At 46.2% G+C, this 16457-nt stretch overlaps 9 non-coding genes across 9 annotated transcripts; all 9 read left to right on the top strand.

Annotated features, from left to right (window-relative positions):
- The first annotated feature begins 199 nt into the window (after window positions 1-199).
- Trnak-cuu (transfer RNA lysine (anticodon CUU)) lies at window positions 200-272 on the top strand. Its single transcript has one exon. It is a non-coding gene; the product is annotated as a tRNA-Lys (tRNA).
- Window positions 273-1717: 1445 nt separating this feature from the next.
- Trnak-cuu (transfer RNA lysine (anticodon CUU)) lies at window positions 1718-1790 on the top strand. The gene has a single exon. It is a non-coding gene; the product is annotated as a tRNA-Lys (tRNA).
- Window positions 1791-3257: 1467 nt separating this feature from the next.
- On the top strand, window positions 3258-3330 carry Trnak-cuu (transfer RNA lysine (anticodon CUU)). The gene has a single exon. It is a non-coding gene; the product is annotated as a tRNA-Lys (tRNA).
- Window positions 3331-4777: 1447 nt separating this feature from the next.
- Trnak-cuu (transfer RNA lysine (anticodon CUU)) lies at window positions 4778-4850 on the top strand. Its single transcript has one exon. It is a non-coding gene; the product is annotated as a tRNA-Lys (tRNA).
- Window positions 4851-6281: 1431 nt separating this feature from the next.
- Window positions 6282-6354, top strand: Trnak-cuu (transfer RNA lysine (anticodon CUU)). Its single transcript has one exon. It is a non-coding gene; the product is annotated as a tRNA-Lys (tRNA).
- Window positions 6355-7784: 1430 nt separating this feature from the next.
- Trnak-cuu (transfer RNA lysine (anticodon CUU)) lies at window positions 7785-7857 on the top strand. Its single transcript has one exon. It is a non-coding gene; the product is annotated as a tRNA-Lys (tRNA).
- A 1430-nt stretch (window positions 7858-9287) lies between these two features.
- Window positions 9288-9360, top strand: Trnak-cuu (transfer RNA lysine (anticodon CUU)). The gene has a single exon. It is a non-coding gene; the product is annotated as a tRNA-Lys (tRNA).
- Window positions 9361-10777: 1417 nt separating this feature from the next.
- Trnak-cuu (transfer RNA lysine (anticodon CUU)) lies at window positions 10778-10850 on the top strand. The gene has a single exon. It is a non-coding gene; the product is annotated as a tRNA-Lys (tRNA).
- A 3125-nt stretch (window positions 10851-13975) lies between these two features.
- Trnak-cuu (transfer RNA lysine (anticodon CUU)) lies at window positions 13976-14048 on the top strand. The gene has a single exon. It is a non-coding gene; the product is annotated as a tRNA-Lys (tRNA).
- Window positions 14049-16457: the final 2409 nt, after the last annotated feature.

The raw sequence follows: 16457 nt of genomic DNA, 5'->3' as shown, positions 1-16457 counted from the left end.
GTGTTAATTTTGACGCCACTAGCTCTGCAGGTTGTCATGCAATTCCTTTACCTCTCAGATATGATTATGAAATAAAAGTGAAGTACGTGACGAGTGTGACGTTAGGAAAACATTAGGCAGCATGGAGAGATTCTGTATGGGACCACCCAACCCAAACGAGTACTGTGTGACGTGCTGCCCGGGAAGATTCACTGAAGCAGCCCGGCTAGCTCAGTCGGTAGAGCATGAGACTCTTAATCTCAGGGTCGTGGGTTCGAGCCGCACGCTGGGCGGAACGGAATTTTGTTCCGCTGCAGTTGTAAATTACTGTTTTTCTGATTAACGTGATGTAATGGAAATAGCTACTTTAAACTTTGCCTACGTCTCTGTCAGTCGCAAGGAAACTGTATTTGAAGGTGAAGGTGATTTTGTAGACATGTGTGAAAGACATGTTCTGAAATGCAAGTGTTGTTGTTTGGAGAGGACATCGGTTACGTGTCAGACGTGTAGCCAAGCAGTAATGGGTCGCCATAGCTGCAAATATTAGTCGGTAATATGAAGTGTTGTCAGCTGAAGTCTGATGATCCAGACGACCGTAAGGACAAAGTACGCAAAAGTACCGCTAGGACGCGCCCCTTTAGCTCAGTGGTAGACCACTGGACTAGTAAATCATGGGTCGTGAGTTCCATTATCAAAGGAAGAAGTCGAATTTTGGAAATCAGTTGCGCGTCGTGGCCGTATAGCAAACAGTATCTGTGATGACGAACAATTAGCGACATGCCTTTTATTAAGAATTACTCTCAGATGTGATTAAGGCGAATGGAGCAGATAAAGCCTTTGCCAAAACGGTACAGCATAAGGTGGGACGAGGCAGTCTGAATTACATTTTATAGATGTATTTCTCACATATGTCAGAGCCTCTCGCGGTCGTCGTCGTCGTCGTCGTCGTCGTCGTCGTCGCCGCCGCCGCTTCTGCAGAAGTAGCAAATGGCCATCGTGGCATATGCGGCGAGGCACGCCTGCCTTCGATTCCGTATGCACAAAGTGTGTGGTCTTGTTTCCCAGTCTATATTTGGTCGGTCACGTAAGAGGTTGAATGTAACGAATGGGTGGGAGAGAGCAAGGGCAGCGGCTGTGTAGAACGAAAACACAAATTATCAGGGGTGTGAGCGTTTCGAGATGAGTCATATACGAGTTGCACTTCGTCGTCAGTGACTGTGTGGCCTAATGGATAAGGCGTCGGACTTCGGATCTGAAGATTACAGGTTCGAATGCTGTCACGCTCGTGTTTTATCAGTTCTGAAAAAGAAACATACCGTTTTAATGTAGCATTTGAGCAGTACGAAACCGTCTGAATGTTGCTGTTGACCATTTTCTGCTTGAAAAAGCTCTTGAGCTTGAAACACACACTACAAGACCGGTGTTAACTAGCGAAATGGTCGGCAGAGTGCCGTCACCGCGAGTTTCCACTGGCACTTGCACATCTAAAACAACGTCGGAAAGTAACTCGTTCGCCTTTTGAGTCACATCAAGTATGAGTGTTAATTTTGACGCCACTAGCTCTGCAGGTTGTCATGCAATTCCTTTACCTCTCAGAAATGATTATGAAATAAAAGTGAAGTACGTGACGAGTGTGACGTTAGGAAAACATTAGGCAACATGGAGAGATTCTGTATGGGACCACCCAACCCAAACGAGTACTGTGTGACGTGCGGCCCGGCTAGTATTCACTGAAGCAGCCCGGCTAGCTCAGTCGTTAGAGCATGAGACTCTTAATCTCAGGGTCGTGGGTTCGAGCCCCACGCTGGGCGGAACGCAATTTCGTTCCGCTGCAGATGTAAATTACTGTTTTTCTGATTAACGTGATGTAATGGAAATAGCAACTTTAAACTTTGCCTACGTCTCTGTTAGTCGCAAGGAAACTGTATTTGAAGGTGAAGGTGATTTTGTAGACATGTGTGAAAGACATGTTCTGAAATGCAAGTGTTGTTGTTTGGAGAGGACATCGGTTACGTGTCAGATGTGTAGCCAAGCAGTAATGGGTCGCCATAGCTGCAAATATTAGTCGGTAATATGAAGTGTTGTCAGCTGAAGTCTGATGATCCAGACGACCGCAAGGACGAAGTACGCAAAAGTACCGCTAGGTCGCGCACCTTTAGCTCAGTGGTAGAGCACTGGACTAGTAAACCAGGGGTCGTGAGTTCCATCCTCAAAAGAAGAAGTCGAATTTTGGAAATCAGTTGCGCGTCGTGACCGTATAGCAAACAGTATCTGTGATGACGAACAATTAGCGACATGCCTTTTATTAAGAATTACTCTCAGATGTGATTAAGGCGAATGGCGAAGATGAAGCCTTTGCCAAAACGGTACATCATAAGGTGGGACGAGGCAGTCTGAATTACATTTTATAGATGTATTTCTCACATATGTCAGAGCCTCTCGCGGACGTCGTCGTCGTCGTCGTCGTCGTCGTCGTCGTCGTCGTCCTCGTCGTCGTCGCCGCCGCCGCTTCTGCAGAAGTAGCAAATGGCCATCGTGGCATATGCGGCGAGGCACGCCCTGCCTTCGATTCTGTATGCACAAAGTGTGTGGTCTTGTTTCCCAGTCTATATTTGGTCGGTCACGTAAGAGGTTGAATGTAACGAATGGGTGGGAGAGAGCAAGGGCAGCGGCTGTGTAGAACGAAAACACAAATTATCAGGGGTGTGAGCGTTTCGAGATGAGTCATATACAAGTTGCACTTGGTCGTCAGTGGCTGTGTGGCCTAATGGATAAGGCGTCGGACTTCGGATCTGAAGATTACAGGTTCGAATGCTGTCACGCTCGTGTTTTATCAGTTCTGAAAAAGAAACATACCGTTTTAATGTAGCATTTGAGCAGTACGAAACCGTCTGAATGTTGCTGTTGACCATTTTCTGCTTGAAAATGCTCTTGAGCTTGAAATACACACTACAAGACCGGTGTTAACTAGCGAAATGGTCGGCAGAGTGCCGTCACCGCGAGTTTCCACTGACACTTGCACATCTAAAACAACGTCGGAAAGTAACTCGTTCGCCTTTTGAGTCACATCAAGTATGAGTGTTAATTTTGACGCCACTAGCTCTGCAGGTTGTCATGCAATTCCTTTACCTCCCAGAAATGATTATGAAATAAAAGTGAAGTACGTGACGAGTGTGACGTTAGGAAAACATTAGGCAGCATGGAGAGATTCTGTATGGGACCACCCAACCCAAACGAGTACTTTGTGACGTGCTGCCCGGCAAGTATTAACTGAAGCAGCCCGGCTAGCTCAGTCGGTAGGGCATGAGACTCTTAATCTCAGGGTCGAGGGTTCGAGCCCCACGCTGGCCGGAACGGAATTTTGTTCCGCTGCAGATGTAAATTACTGTTTTTCTGATTAACGTGATGTAATGGAAATAGCAACTTTAAACTTTGCCTACGTCTCTGTTAGTCGCAAGGAAACTGTATTTGAAGGTGAAGGTGATTTTGTAGACATGTGTGAAAGACATGTTCTGAAATGCAAGTGTTGTTGTTTGGAGAGGACATCGGTTACGTGTCAGATGTGTAGCCAAGCAGTAATGGGTCGCCATAGCTGCAAATATTAGTCGGTAATATGAAGTGTTGTCAGCTGAAGTCTGATGATCCAGACGACCGCAAGGACGAAGTACGCAAAAGTACCGCTAGGTCGCGCCCCTTTAGCTCAGTGTTAGAGCACTGGGCTAGTAAACCAAGGGTCGTGAGTTCCATCCTCAAAGGAAGAAGTCGAATTTTGGAAATCATTTGCGCGTCGTGACCGTATAGCAAACAGTATCTGTGATGACGAACAATTAGCGACATGCCTTTTATTAAGAATTACTCTCAGATGTGATTAAGGCGAATGGCGCAGATAAAGCCTTTGCGAAAGCGGTACAGCATAAGGTGGGACGAGGCAGTCTGAATTACATTTTATAGATGTATTTCTCACATATGTCAGAGCCTCTCGCGGTCGTCGTCGTCGTCGCCACCGCCGCCGCCGCCGCCGCCGCCGCTTCTGCAGAAGTAGCAAATGGCCATCGTGGCAAATGCGGCGAGGCACGCCCTGCCTTCGATTCCGTATGCACAAAGTGTGTGGTCTTGTTTCCCAGTCTATATTTGGTCGGTCACGTAAGAGGTTGAATGTAACGAATGGGTGGGAAAGAGCAAGGGCAGCGGCTGTGTAGAACGAAAACACAAATTATCAGGGGTGTGAGCGTTTCGAGATGAGTCATATACAAGTTGCCCTTGGTCGTCAGTGGCTGTGTGGCCTAATGGATAAGGCGTCGGACTTCGGATCTGAAGATTACAGGTTCGAATGCTGTCACGCTCGTGTTTTATCAGTTCTGAAAAAGAAACATACCGTTTTAATGTAGCATTTGAGCAGTACGAAACCGTCTGAATGTTGCTGTTGACCATTTTCTGCTTGAAAATGCTCTTGAACTTGAAACACACACTACAAGACCCGTGTTAACTAGCGAAATGGTCGGCAGAGTGCCGTCACCGCGAGTTTCCACTGACACTTGCACATCTAAAACAACGTCGGAAAGTAACTCGTTCGCCTTTTGAGTCACATCAAGTACGAGTGTTAATTTTGACGCCACTAGCTCTGCAGGTTGTCATGCAATTCCTTTACCTCTCAGATATGATTATGAAATAAAAGTGAAGTACGTGACGAGTGTGACGTTAGGAAAACATTAGGCAGCATGGAGAGATTCTGTATGGGACCACCCAACCCAAACGAGTACTGTGTGACGTGCTGCCCGGCAAGTATTCACTGAAGAAAGCCTTGCTAGCTCAGTCGGTAGAGCATGAGACTCTTAATCTCAGGGTCGTGTGTTCGAGCCCCACGCTGGGCGGAACGGAATTTTGTTCCGCTGCAGATGTAAATTACTGTTTTTCTGATTAACGTGATGTTATGTAAATAGCAACTTTAAACTTTGCCTACGTCTCTGTCAGTCGCAAGGAAACTGTATTTGAAGGTGAAGGTGATTTTGTAGACATGTGTGAAAGACATGTTCTGAAATGCAAGTGTTGTTGTTTGGAGAGGACATCGGTTACGTGTCAGATGTGTAGCCAAGCAGTAATGGGTCGCCATAGCTGCAAATATTAGTAGGTAATATGAAGTGTTGTCAGCTGAAGTCTGCTGATCCAGACGACCGTAAGGACGAAGTACGCAAAAGTACCGTTAGGCCGCGCCTCTTTAGCTCAGTGGTAGAGCACTGGACTAGTAAACCAAGGGTCGTGAGTTCCATCCGCAAAGTAAGCCGTCGAATTTTGAAAATCAGTTGCGCGTCGTGGCCGTATAGCAAACAGTATCTGTGATGACGAACAATTAGCGACATACCTTTTATTAAGAATTACTCTCAGATGTGATTAAGGCGAATGGCGCAGATAAAGCCTTTGCCAAAGCGGTACACCACGAGGTGGGACGAGGCAGTCTGAATTACATTTTATAGTTGTGTTTCTCACATATGTCAGGGCCTTTCGCGGTCGTCGTCGTCGTCGTCGTCGTCGTCGTCGTCGTCGCCGCCGCCGCTTCTGCAGAAGTAGCAAATGGCCATCGTGGCAAATGCGGCGAGGCACGCCCTGCCTTCGATTCCGTATGCACAAAGTGTGTGGTCTTGTTTCCCAGTCTATATTTGGTCGGTCACGTAAGAGGTTGAATGTAACGAATGGGTGGGAAAGACCAAGGACAGCGGCTGTGTAGAACGAAAACACAAATTATCAGGGGTGTGAGCGTTTCGAGATGAGTCATATACAAGTTGCACTTGGTCGTCAGTCACTGTGTGGCCTAATGGATAAGGCGTCGGACTTCGGATCTGAAGATTACAGGTTCGAATGCTGTCACGCTCGTGTTTTATCAGTTCTGAAAAAGAAACATACCGTATTAATGTAGCATTTGAGCAGTACGAAACCGTCTGAATGTTGCTGTTGACCATTTTCTGCTTGAAACACACACTACAAGACCCGTGATAACTAGCGAAATGGTCGGAAGAGTGCCGTCACCGCGAGTTTCCACTCGCACTTGCACATCTAAAACAACGTCGGAAAGTAACTCGTTCGCCTTTTGAGTCACATCAAGTATGAGTGTTAATTTTGACGCCACTAGCTCTGCAGGTTGTCATGCAATTCCTTTACCTCTCAGAAATGATTATAAAATAAAAGTGAAGTACGTGACGAGTGTGACGTTAGGAAAACATTAGGCAGCATGGAGAGATTCTGTATGGGACCACCCAACCCAAACGAGGACTGTGTGACGTGCTGCCCGGCCAGTATTCACCGAAGCAGCCCGGCTAGCTCAGTCGGTAGAGCATGGGACTCTTAATCTCAGGGTCATGGGTTCGAGCCCCACGCTGGGCGGAACGGAATTTTGTTCCGCTGCAGATGTAAATTACCGTTTTTCTGATTAACGTGATGTAATGGAAATAGCAACTTTAAACTTTGCCTACGTCTCTGTCAGTCGCAAGGAAACTGTATTTGAAGGTGAAGGTGATTTTGTAGACATGTGTGAAAGACATGTTCTGAAATGCAAGTGTTGTTGTTTGGAGAGGACATCGGTTACGTGTCAGATGTGTAGCCAAGCAGTAATGGGTCGCCAGAGCTGCAAATATTAGTCGGTAATATGAAGTGTTGTCAGCTGAAGTCTGATGATCCAGATGACCGTAAGGACGAAGTACGCAAAAGTACAGCTAGGACGCGCCCCTTTAGCTCAGTGGTAGAGCACTGGACTAGTAAACCAAGGGTCGTGAGTTCCATCCTCAAAGGAAGAACTTGAATTTTGGAAATCAGTTGCGCGTCGTGGCCGTATAGCAAACAGTATCTGTGATGACGAACAATTAGCGACATGCCTTTTATTAAGAATTACTCTCAGATGTGATTAAGGCGAATGGCGCAGATAAAGCCTTTGCCAAAGCGGTACAGCATAAGGTGGGACGAGGCAGACTGAATTACATTTTATAGATGTATTTCTCCCATATGTCGGAGCCTTACGCGGTCGTCGTCGTCGTCGTCGCCGCCGCCGCTTCTGCAGAAGTAGCAAATGGCCATCGTGGCAAATGCGGCGAGGCACGCCCTGCCTTCGATTCCGTATGCACAAAGTGTGTGGTCTTGTTTCCCAGTCTATATTTGGTCGGTCACGTAAGAGGTTGAATGTAACGAATGGGTGGGAAAGAGCAAGGACAGCGGCTGTGTAGAACGAAAACACAAATTATCAGGGGTGTGAGCGTTTCGAGATGAGTCATATACAAGTTGCACTTGGTCGTCAGTGACTGTGTGGCCTAATGGATAAGGCGTCGGACATAGGATCTGTAGATTACAGGTTCAAATGCTGTCACGCTCGTGTTTTATCAGTTCTGAAAAAGAAACATACCGTTTTAATGTAGCATTTGAGCAGTACGAAACCGTCTGAATGTTGATGTTGACCATTTTCTGCTCGGAGATGCTCTTGAGCTTGAAACACACACTATAAGACCGGTGTTAACTAGCGAAATGGTCGGCAGAGTGCCGTCACCGCGAGTTTCCACTGGCACTTGCACATCTAAAACAACGTCGGAAAGTAACTCGTCCGCCTTTTGAGTCACATCAAGTATGAGTGTTAATTTTGACGCCACTAGCTCTGCAGGTTGTCATGCAATTCCTTTACCTCTCAGAAATGATTATGAAATAAAAGTGAAGTACGTGACGAGTGTGACGTTAGGAAAACATTAGGCAGCATGGAGAGATTCTGTATGGGACCACCCAACCCAAACGAGTACTGTGTGACGTGCTGCCCGGCAAGTATTCACCGAGCAGCCCGGCTAGCTCAGTCGGTAGAGCATGAGGCTCTTAATCTCAGGGTCGTGGGTTCGAGCCCCACGCTGGGCGGAACGGAATTTTGTTCCGCTGCAGATGTAAATTACCGTTTTTCAGATTAACGTGATGTAATGGAAATAGCAACTTTAAACTTTGCCTACGTCTCTGTCAGTCGCAAGGAAACTGTATTTGAAGGTGAAGGTGATTTTGTAGACATGTGTGAAAGACATGTTCTGAAATGCAAGTGTTGTTGTTTGGAGAGGACATCGGTTACGTGTCAGATGTGTAGCCAAGCAGTAATGGGTCGCCAGAGCTGCAAATATTAGTCGGTAATATGAAGTGTTGTCAGCCGAAGTCTGATGATCCAGATGACCGTAAGGACGAAGTACGCAAAAGTACCGCTAGGACGCGCCCCTTTAGCTCAGTGGTAGAGCACTGGACTAGTAAACCAATGGTCGTGAGTTCCATCCTCAAAGGAAGAACTTGAATTTTGGAAATCAGTTGCGCGTCGTGGCCGTATAGCAAACAGTATCTGTGATGACGAACAATTAGCGACATGCCTTTTATTAAGAATTACTCTCAGATGTGATTAAGGCGAATGGCGCAGATAAAGCCTTTGCCAAAGCGGTACAGCATAAGGTGGGACGAGGCAGTCTGAATTACATTTTATAGATGTATTTCTCCCATATGTCGGAGCCTTACGCGGTCGTCGTCGTCGTCGTCGCCGCCGCCGCTTCTGCAGAAGTAGCAAATGGCCATCGTGGCAAATGCGGCGAGGCACGCCCTGCCTTCGATTCCGTATGCACAAAGTGTGTGGTCTTGTTTCCCAGTCTATATTTGGTCGGTCACGTAAGAGGTTGAATGTAACGAATGGGTGGGAAAGAGCAAGGACAGCGGCTGTGTAGAACGAAAACACAAATTATCAGGGGTGTGAGCGTTTCGAGATGAGTCATATACAAGTTGCACTTGGTCGTCAGTGACTGTGTGGCCTAATGGATAAGGCGTCGGACTTAGGATCTGTAGATTACAGGTTCAAATGCTGTCACGCTCGTGTTTTATCAGTTCTGAAAAAGAAACATACCGTTTTAATGTAGCATTTGAGCAGTACGAAACCGTCTGAATGTTGATGTTGACCATTTTCTGCTCGGAGATGCTCTTGAGCTTGAAACACACACTATAAGACCGGTGTTAACTAGCGAAATGGTCGGCAGAGTGCCGTCACCGCGAGTTTCCACTGGCACTTGCACATCTAAAACAACGTCGGAAAGTAACTCGTCCGCCTTTTGAGTCACATCAAGTATGAGTGTTAATTTTGACGCCACTAGCTCTGCAGGTTGTCATGCAATTCCTTTACCTCTCAGAAATGATTATGAAATAAAAGTGAAGTACGTGACGAGTGTGACGTTAGGAAAACATTAGGCAGCATGGAGAGATTCTGTATGGGACCACCCAACCCAAACGAGTACTGTGTGACGTGCTGCCCGGCAAGTATTCACCGAACAGCCCGGCTAGCTCAGTCGGTAGAGCATGAGGCTCTTAATCTCAGGGTCGTGGGTTCGAGCCCCACGCTGGGCGGAACGGAATTTTGTTCCGCTGCAGATGTAAATTACCGTTTTTCAGATTAACGTGATGTAATGGAAATAGCAACTTTAAACTTTGCCTACGTCTCTGTCAGTCGCAAGGAAACTGTATTTGAAGGTGAAGGTGATTTTGTAGACATGTGTGAAAGACATGTTCTGAAATGCAAGTGTTGTTGTTTGGAGAGGACATCGGTTACGTGTCAGATGTGTAGCCAAGCAGTAATGGGTCGCCAGAGCTGCAAATATTAGTCGGTAATATGAAGTGTTGTCAGCCGAAGTCTGATGATCCAGATGACCGTAAGGACGAAGTAGGCAAAAGTACCGCTAGGACGCGCCCCTTTAGCTCAGTGGTAGAGCACTGGACTAGTAAACCAATGGTCGTGAGTTCCATCCTCAAAGGAAGAACTTGAATTTTGGAAATCAGTTGCGCGTCGTGGCCGTATAGCAAACAGTATCTGTGATGACGAACAATTAGCGACATGCCTTTTATTAAGAATTACTCTCAGATGTGATTAAGGCGAATGGCGCAGATAAAGCCTTTGCCAAAGCGGTACAGCATAAGGTGGGACGAGGCAGTCTGAATTACATTTTATAGATGTATTTCTCACATATGTCAGAGCCTCTCGCGGTCGTCATCGTCGTCGTCGTCGTCGCCGCCGCCGCTTCTGCAGAAGTAGCAAATGGCCATCGTGGCAAATGCGGCGAGGCACGCCCTGCCTTCGATTCTGTATGCACAAAGTGTGTGGTCTTGTTTCCCAGTCTATATTTGGTCGGTCACGTAAGAGGTTGAATGTAACGAATGGGTGGGAAAGAGCAAGGACAGCGGCTGTGTAGAACGAAAACACAAATTATCAGGGGTGTGAGCGTTTCGAGATGAGTCATATACAAGTTGCACTTGGTCGTCAGTGACTGTGTGGCCTAATGGATAAGGCGTCGGACTTCGGATCTGAAGATTACAGGTTCGAATGCTGTCACGCTCGTGTTTTATCAGTTCTGAAAAAGAAACATACCGTTTTAATGTAGCATTTGAGCAGTACGAAACCGTCTGAATGTTGCTGTTGACCATTTTCTGCTTGGAGATGCTCTTGAGCTTGAAACACACACTATAAGACCGGTGTTAACTAGCGAAATGGTCGGCAGAGTGCCGTCACCGCGAGTTTCCACTGGCACTTGCACATCTAAAACAACGTCGGAAAGTAACTCGTTCGCCTTTTGAGTCACATCAAGTATGAGTGTTAATTTTGACGCCACTAGCTCTGCAGGTTGTCATGCAATTCCTTTACCTCTCAGAAATGATTATGAAATAAAAGTGAAGTACGTGACATTAGGCAGCATGGAGAGATTCTGTATGGGACCACCCAACCCAAACGAGTACTGTGTGACGTGCTGCCCGGCAAGTATTCACCGAAGCAGCCCGACTAGCTCAGTTGGTAGAGCATGAGACTCTTAATCGCAGGGTCGTCGGTTCGAGCCCCACGCTGGGCGGAACGGAACTTTGTTCCGCTGCAGATGTAAATTACTATTTTTCTGATTAACGTGATGTAATGGAAATAGCAACTTTAAACTTTGCCTACGTCTCTGTCGCAAGGAAACTGTATTTGAAGGTGAAGGTGATTTTGTAGACATGTGTGAAAGACATGTTCTGAAATGCAAGTGCTGTTGTTTGGAGAGGACATCGGTTACGTGTCAGATGTGTAGCCAAGCAGTAAAGGGTTGCCATAGCTGCAAATATTAGTCGGTAATATGAAGTGTTGTCAGCTGAAGTCTGATGATCCAGACGACCGTAAGGACGAAGTACGCAAAAGTACCGCTAGCACGCGCCCCTCTAGCTCAGTGGTAGAGCACTGGACTAGTAAACCAAGGGTCGTGAGTTCCAACCCCAAAGGAAGAACTTGAATTTTGGAAATCAGTTGCGCGTCGTGGCCGTATAGCAAACAGTATCTGTGATGACGAACAATTAGCGACATGCCTTTTATTAAGAATTACTCTCAGATGTGATTAAGGCGAATGTCGCAGATAAAGCCTTTGCCAAAGCGGTACAGCATAAGGTGGGACGTGGCAGTATGAATTACATTTTATAGATGTATTTCTCACATATGTCAAAGCCTCTCGCGGTCGTCGTCGTCGTCGTCGTCGTCGTCGTCGTCGTCGTCGTCGTCGCCGCCGCCGCTTCTGCAGAAGTAGCAAATGGCCATCGTGGCAAATGCGGCGAGGCACGCCCTGCCTTCGATTCCGTATGCACAAAGTGTGTGGTCTTGTTTCCCAGTCTATATTTGGTCGGTCACGTAAGAGGTTGAATGTAACGAATGGGTGGGAAAGAGCAAGGGCAGCGGCTGTGTAGAACGAAAACACAAATTATCAGGGGTGTGAGCGTTTCGAGATGAGTCATATACAAGTTGCACTTGGTCGTCAGTGACTGTGTGGCCTAATGGAAGGCCGCGCCCCTTTAGCTCAGTGGTAGAGCACTGGACTTGTAAACCAAGGGTCGTGCGCTCCATCCTCAAAGGAAGAATTCCAATTTTCGGCCAACTATAGACAAGTACTAACTACCCTACCAGCTAGTGTACGGACACATAGTATTCGACAATTAAATGAAATTCAGAGAGTGTCTTTAGCGAACGTCTCTATTACTTCCAAAGTCAATTATGTCGCCCAGATACTGCCAATACCCGCCGGCATCGCCAAACAAATTATGTCAGCAATAGGCTATTTTGTGAGCCGTGGCCACATCTTTAAAATCCAGTATGACACTCTGACGCTCGCCACTAGTAATGGCGGCTTAAACTTAACGAATGTTACTAAAAAGTCGCAGGCTCTGTTCATATCCAATACGTTTCAACAATGGAGATAATCCGGCAGCTGTATCGCCGCGCACTTGCTATCTGAAATAGCTCCAGATGACCTCTCTCCACCCATTAATGTGCAGCACATACCGAGCGGACTTTACCATTTACGATGGTTTTTAATAGAATATAGCTACCTACATTCAAGAATTCCGGAAAAAGACATGACAAACGTAAAAGAAATATATTTCAAATTGATGGGAGAAAAGAAGAACGACAAAATAGAACAAAACTATCCATGTTCTAACTGGAAAGTGATATGGGCAAATATTCATAACCGTAACTTAGCTACTCATCTGAAAGCAACATGGTACTTTGTTGTAAATAGGAAAGTTGCAACCAACTCGTAACTTCATACGATCCACTTAGCGGATTCGCCTTTGTGTGCAACGTGTAGTTTAATTGATAACGAAGAACATCGTTTCGTGTGTGACAAGGTTAAAGATATATGGCTGAATGTCCGACGAAAGCTGGCACTCATCCTTCGAACGTCACCTAACGCTATAACGCCTGCGGACTTTTTGACACCGGATGATGTAACCTTTCCTAACACGAAACGCAACGCAGTCAATTGGCTGAAAGCGGCAACGGTACATTACCTCTTCACGACGGAAGAGAAAAGCCAAGAGGATTTTTGGATCTATCTGCTAACTGAGCATCACATGTTACTGAAGACTAGTAAATATAAAGAAACATAGGCAAATTTTTTAATCAAGACCTTGATGTAAAAGAATTAACAAGAAATATCTGCGGACACAGAAGACAAACGTAAGAGAGTGATCACCACTACTAACTTACTTTACAATAGTGGATAAAAAAAATTATTTTAGTTTTTACCGGAATTGCCGTTCTTTGAGTTCAACGTTTATTAATTTGTTTTTCAAGAAGCCATTATAAATAGTTGCTTCTCACCGAATATGGTTTGCTTTTTAAGCATTTTCAGAGAGAACAGGCTGTTTCGGAATGCCCTCTGACGTTTCTTTGTCAAGGAAGACTATTTGCTTTAAGTGTGACAACAAAAAACAGCGATGAAGAAGGAAACAAACTGAACATAACTTCTGTTTCTACCTACTGAAGACTTCATTCTTTTTTCACATTATCAATAAGCCCAAAGAAGGGGTACATTAGTTTCTCCACGATAAAGGGATTAACTTTGTCTCATCAGTTTATGGTTATGTACATGGCGTGAGAAGCCGACGCCGATGAAGGCGAATTTTGGAGAGCGCAAGGATGGGCTAAAAGGGGTGATGGGAGGCCCTAAAAAAAAAAAAAAATAATGGATAAGGCGTCGGACTACGGATCTGAAGATTACAGGATCTAATGCTGTCACGCTCGTGTTTTATCGTTTCTGAATAAGAAACATACCGTTTTAATGGAGCATTTGAGCAGTACGAAACCGTCTGAATGTTGCTGTTGACCATTTTCTGCTTGGAGATGCTCTTGAGCTTGAAACACACACTACAAGACCGGTGTTAACTAGCAAAATGGTCGGCAGAGTGCCGTCACCGCGAGTTTCCACTAGCACATGCACATCTAAAACAACGTCGGAAAGTAACTCGTTCGCCTTTTGAGTCACATCAAGTATCAGTGTTAATTTTGACGCCACTAGCTCTGCAGGTTGTCATGCAATTCCTTTACCTCTCAGAAATGATTATGAAATAAAAGTGAAGTACGTGATATTAGGCAGCATGGAGAGATTCTGTATGGGACCACCCAACCCAAACGAGTACTGTGTGACGTGCTGCCCGGCAAGTATTCACCGAAGCAGCCCGGCTAGCTCAGTCGGTAGAGCATGAGACTCTTAATCTCAGGGTCGTGGGTTCCAGCCCCACGCAGGGCGGAACGGAATTTTATTCCGCTGCAGATGTAAATTACCGTTTTTCTGATTAACGTGATGTAATGGAAATAGCAACTTTAAACTTTGCCTACGTCTCTGTCAGTCGCAAGGAAACTGTATTTGAAGGTGAAGGTGATTTTGTAGACATGTGTGAAAGACATGTTCTGAAATGCAAGTGTTGTTGTTTGGAGAGGACATCGGTTACGTGTCAGATGTGTAGCCAAGCAGTAATGGGTCGCCATAGCTGCAAATATTAGTCGGTAATATGAAGTGTTGTCAGCTGAAGTCTGATGATCCAGACGACCGTAAGAACGAAGTACGCAAAAGTACCGCTAGCACGCGCCCCTTTAGCTCAGTGGTAGAGCACTGGACTAGTAAACCAAGGGTCGTGGGTTCCATCCCCAAAGGAAGAACTTGAATTTTGGAAATCAGTTGCGCGTCGTGGCCGTATAGCAAACAGTATCTGTGATGACGAATAATTAGCGACATGCCTTTTATTAAGAATTACTCTCAGATGTGATTAAGGCGAATGGCGCAGATAAAGCCTTTGCCAAAGCGGTACAGCATAAGGTGGGACGAGGCAGTCTGAATTACATTTTATAGATGTATTTCTCACATATGTCAGAGCCTCTCGCGGTCGTCGTCGTCGTCGTCGACGACGTCGTCGTCGCCGCCGCCGCTTCTGCAGAAGTAGCAAATGGCCATCGTGGCAAATGCGGCGATGCACGCCCTGCCTTCGATTCCGTATGCAAAAAGTGTGTGGTCTTGTTTCCCAGTCTATATTTGGTCGGTCACGTAAGAGGTTGAATGTAACGAATGGGTGGGAAAGAGCAAGGGCAGCGGCTGTGTAGAACGAAAACACAAATTATCAGGGGTGTGAGCGTCTCGAGATGAGTCATATACAAGTTGCACTTGGTCGTCAGTGACTGTGTGGCCTAATGGATAGTTCCGCTTGAGACGCGACAGCGATCGGACGTGCTTTGTATTCGATCCGCCGTTACGCTCGGGTTGTGAATATTTACCTTCTGTGTGTGACGTTTCTTTGTCTTCTGTTTTTCGTTGTTTCTTTGCCTTAGTGTTTGTTTTGTGTCTTGCGTTGTATTGCGCCTTTTGCCGCATTAATTAAGTGTTATGGCTTCCCGGTTGTTTCCGCGGAAGTGTACTCTCAGTTTTCAGTTTAACAAGGCTACCAGGAATGTCCAACCGACATCGTTGGAAATTCACGAATGGATTGTGGACACGATTGGCATTACATCGGACCAGGTACATACGGCGTATTTTGATACAGAATTATACTGCTTTTTTGTGAAATTGTTGAACCCGGTTTTGCTGGATAAGATATTACTTAAACATGGTGAGCAAGTGTCGTTCCGTCATTGGGATGGTTTTGTTAGCAGTGTTACTGTCTCAAATGCTGAAATTACGTATACCACTGTTCGGGTTTATAATTTACCCCCTGAAGTTGACAACAGCTATCTTAAGGAAGCTTTGCTTGGTTATGGTACTGTTCGGTCAATTCGAAATGAACGTTGGTCTGCACAACATAAGCTGCAATGTTATAACGGTGTCAGATCAGTTGAAATGCATATTAAGTCTAATATACCGTCCCATCTGATTGTATGTGGTTATCGTGTACATCTTACTTATGAGGGGCAGCTTGGTACATGTTTCCTATGTAATGAACATGGTCATGTTCGAGCTAATTTCCCTAAGCGGGTATTTGTGCTTAAAAATGGCCTAGCACAGCGCCGCAAATTAACGGTTGCCGATCTTGTGCCAGCAGCTTCCTCCACTGTTTCCTATCTGCCTCCTGCAGTAGCTTCTTCACAACAGGTGTCACCCTCCCCTGATGCAGGTTTTCCTCCGCTACCCACTCGCCCAGACGTATCGGCTGCTCCTATACCGATTCCGTCTGTTTCCAACAACAAACGCCGTCGTGCTAGTGATACCGGTAGCACTGATGACGAAGCTGCTGTTTCGAAGCCGGTTTGCGAATCTGATGAGAGAATTCCAGAATCTCCCATGCCTGTTTCGGAATCTGTTCCCGCTGTCTCTCCTGCTTTGCCTGATGACGTCAAACTTGCTGCCATGCCGTCGGCGCAAGAGCCACAACATTCGGTCGAGGTGTTGTTGACATCCCCACCGCCACAGGCATCACAACATGTTGACGACACTTCGGTGGAGACGGCTGTTTGTCGGAAAACCGTTCCTAGAACTGCGCGCTCCGCATCAGCAGACTCCAAACCTATCTTACCACCTCCTACACTTCCAATACCTACACATTCTGAAACCGGTGCCGATGTTCCTGATGCAGTTTTCCCCTTGATGGCTCCTCCTTCTGACTCCTCTCGCCCTGCTAATCCTTCGGACGCTTTGGTTGACGTGCCTGATCTCGAACCCCCAACTCCGCCT

The sequence above is a fragment of the Schistocerca gregaria genome, chromosome 8 (genome assembly GCF_023897955.1).
Source record: "Schistocerca gregaria isolate iqSchGreg1 chromosome 8, iqSchGreg1.2, whole genome shotgun sequence".
Taxonomy (NCBI): Eukaryota; Metazoa; Arthropoda; class Insecta; order Orthoptera; family Acrididae; genus Schistocerca; species Schistocerca gregaria.
The sequence above is the reverse complement of the archived record's forward strand: the minus strand, read 5'-3'. Positions and strand labels throughout refer to the sequence as shown.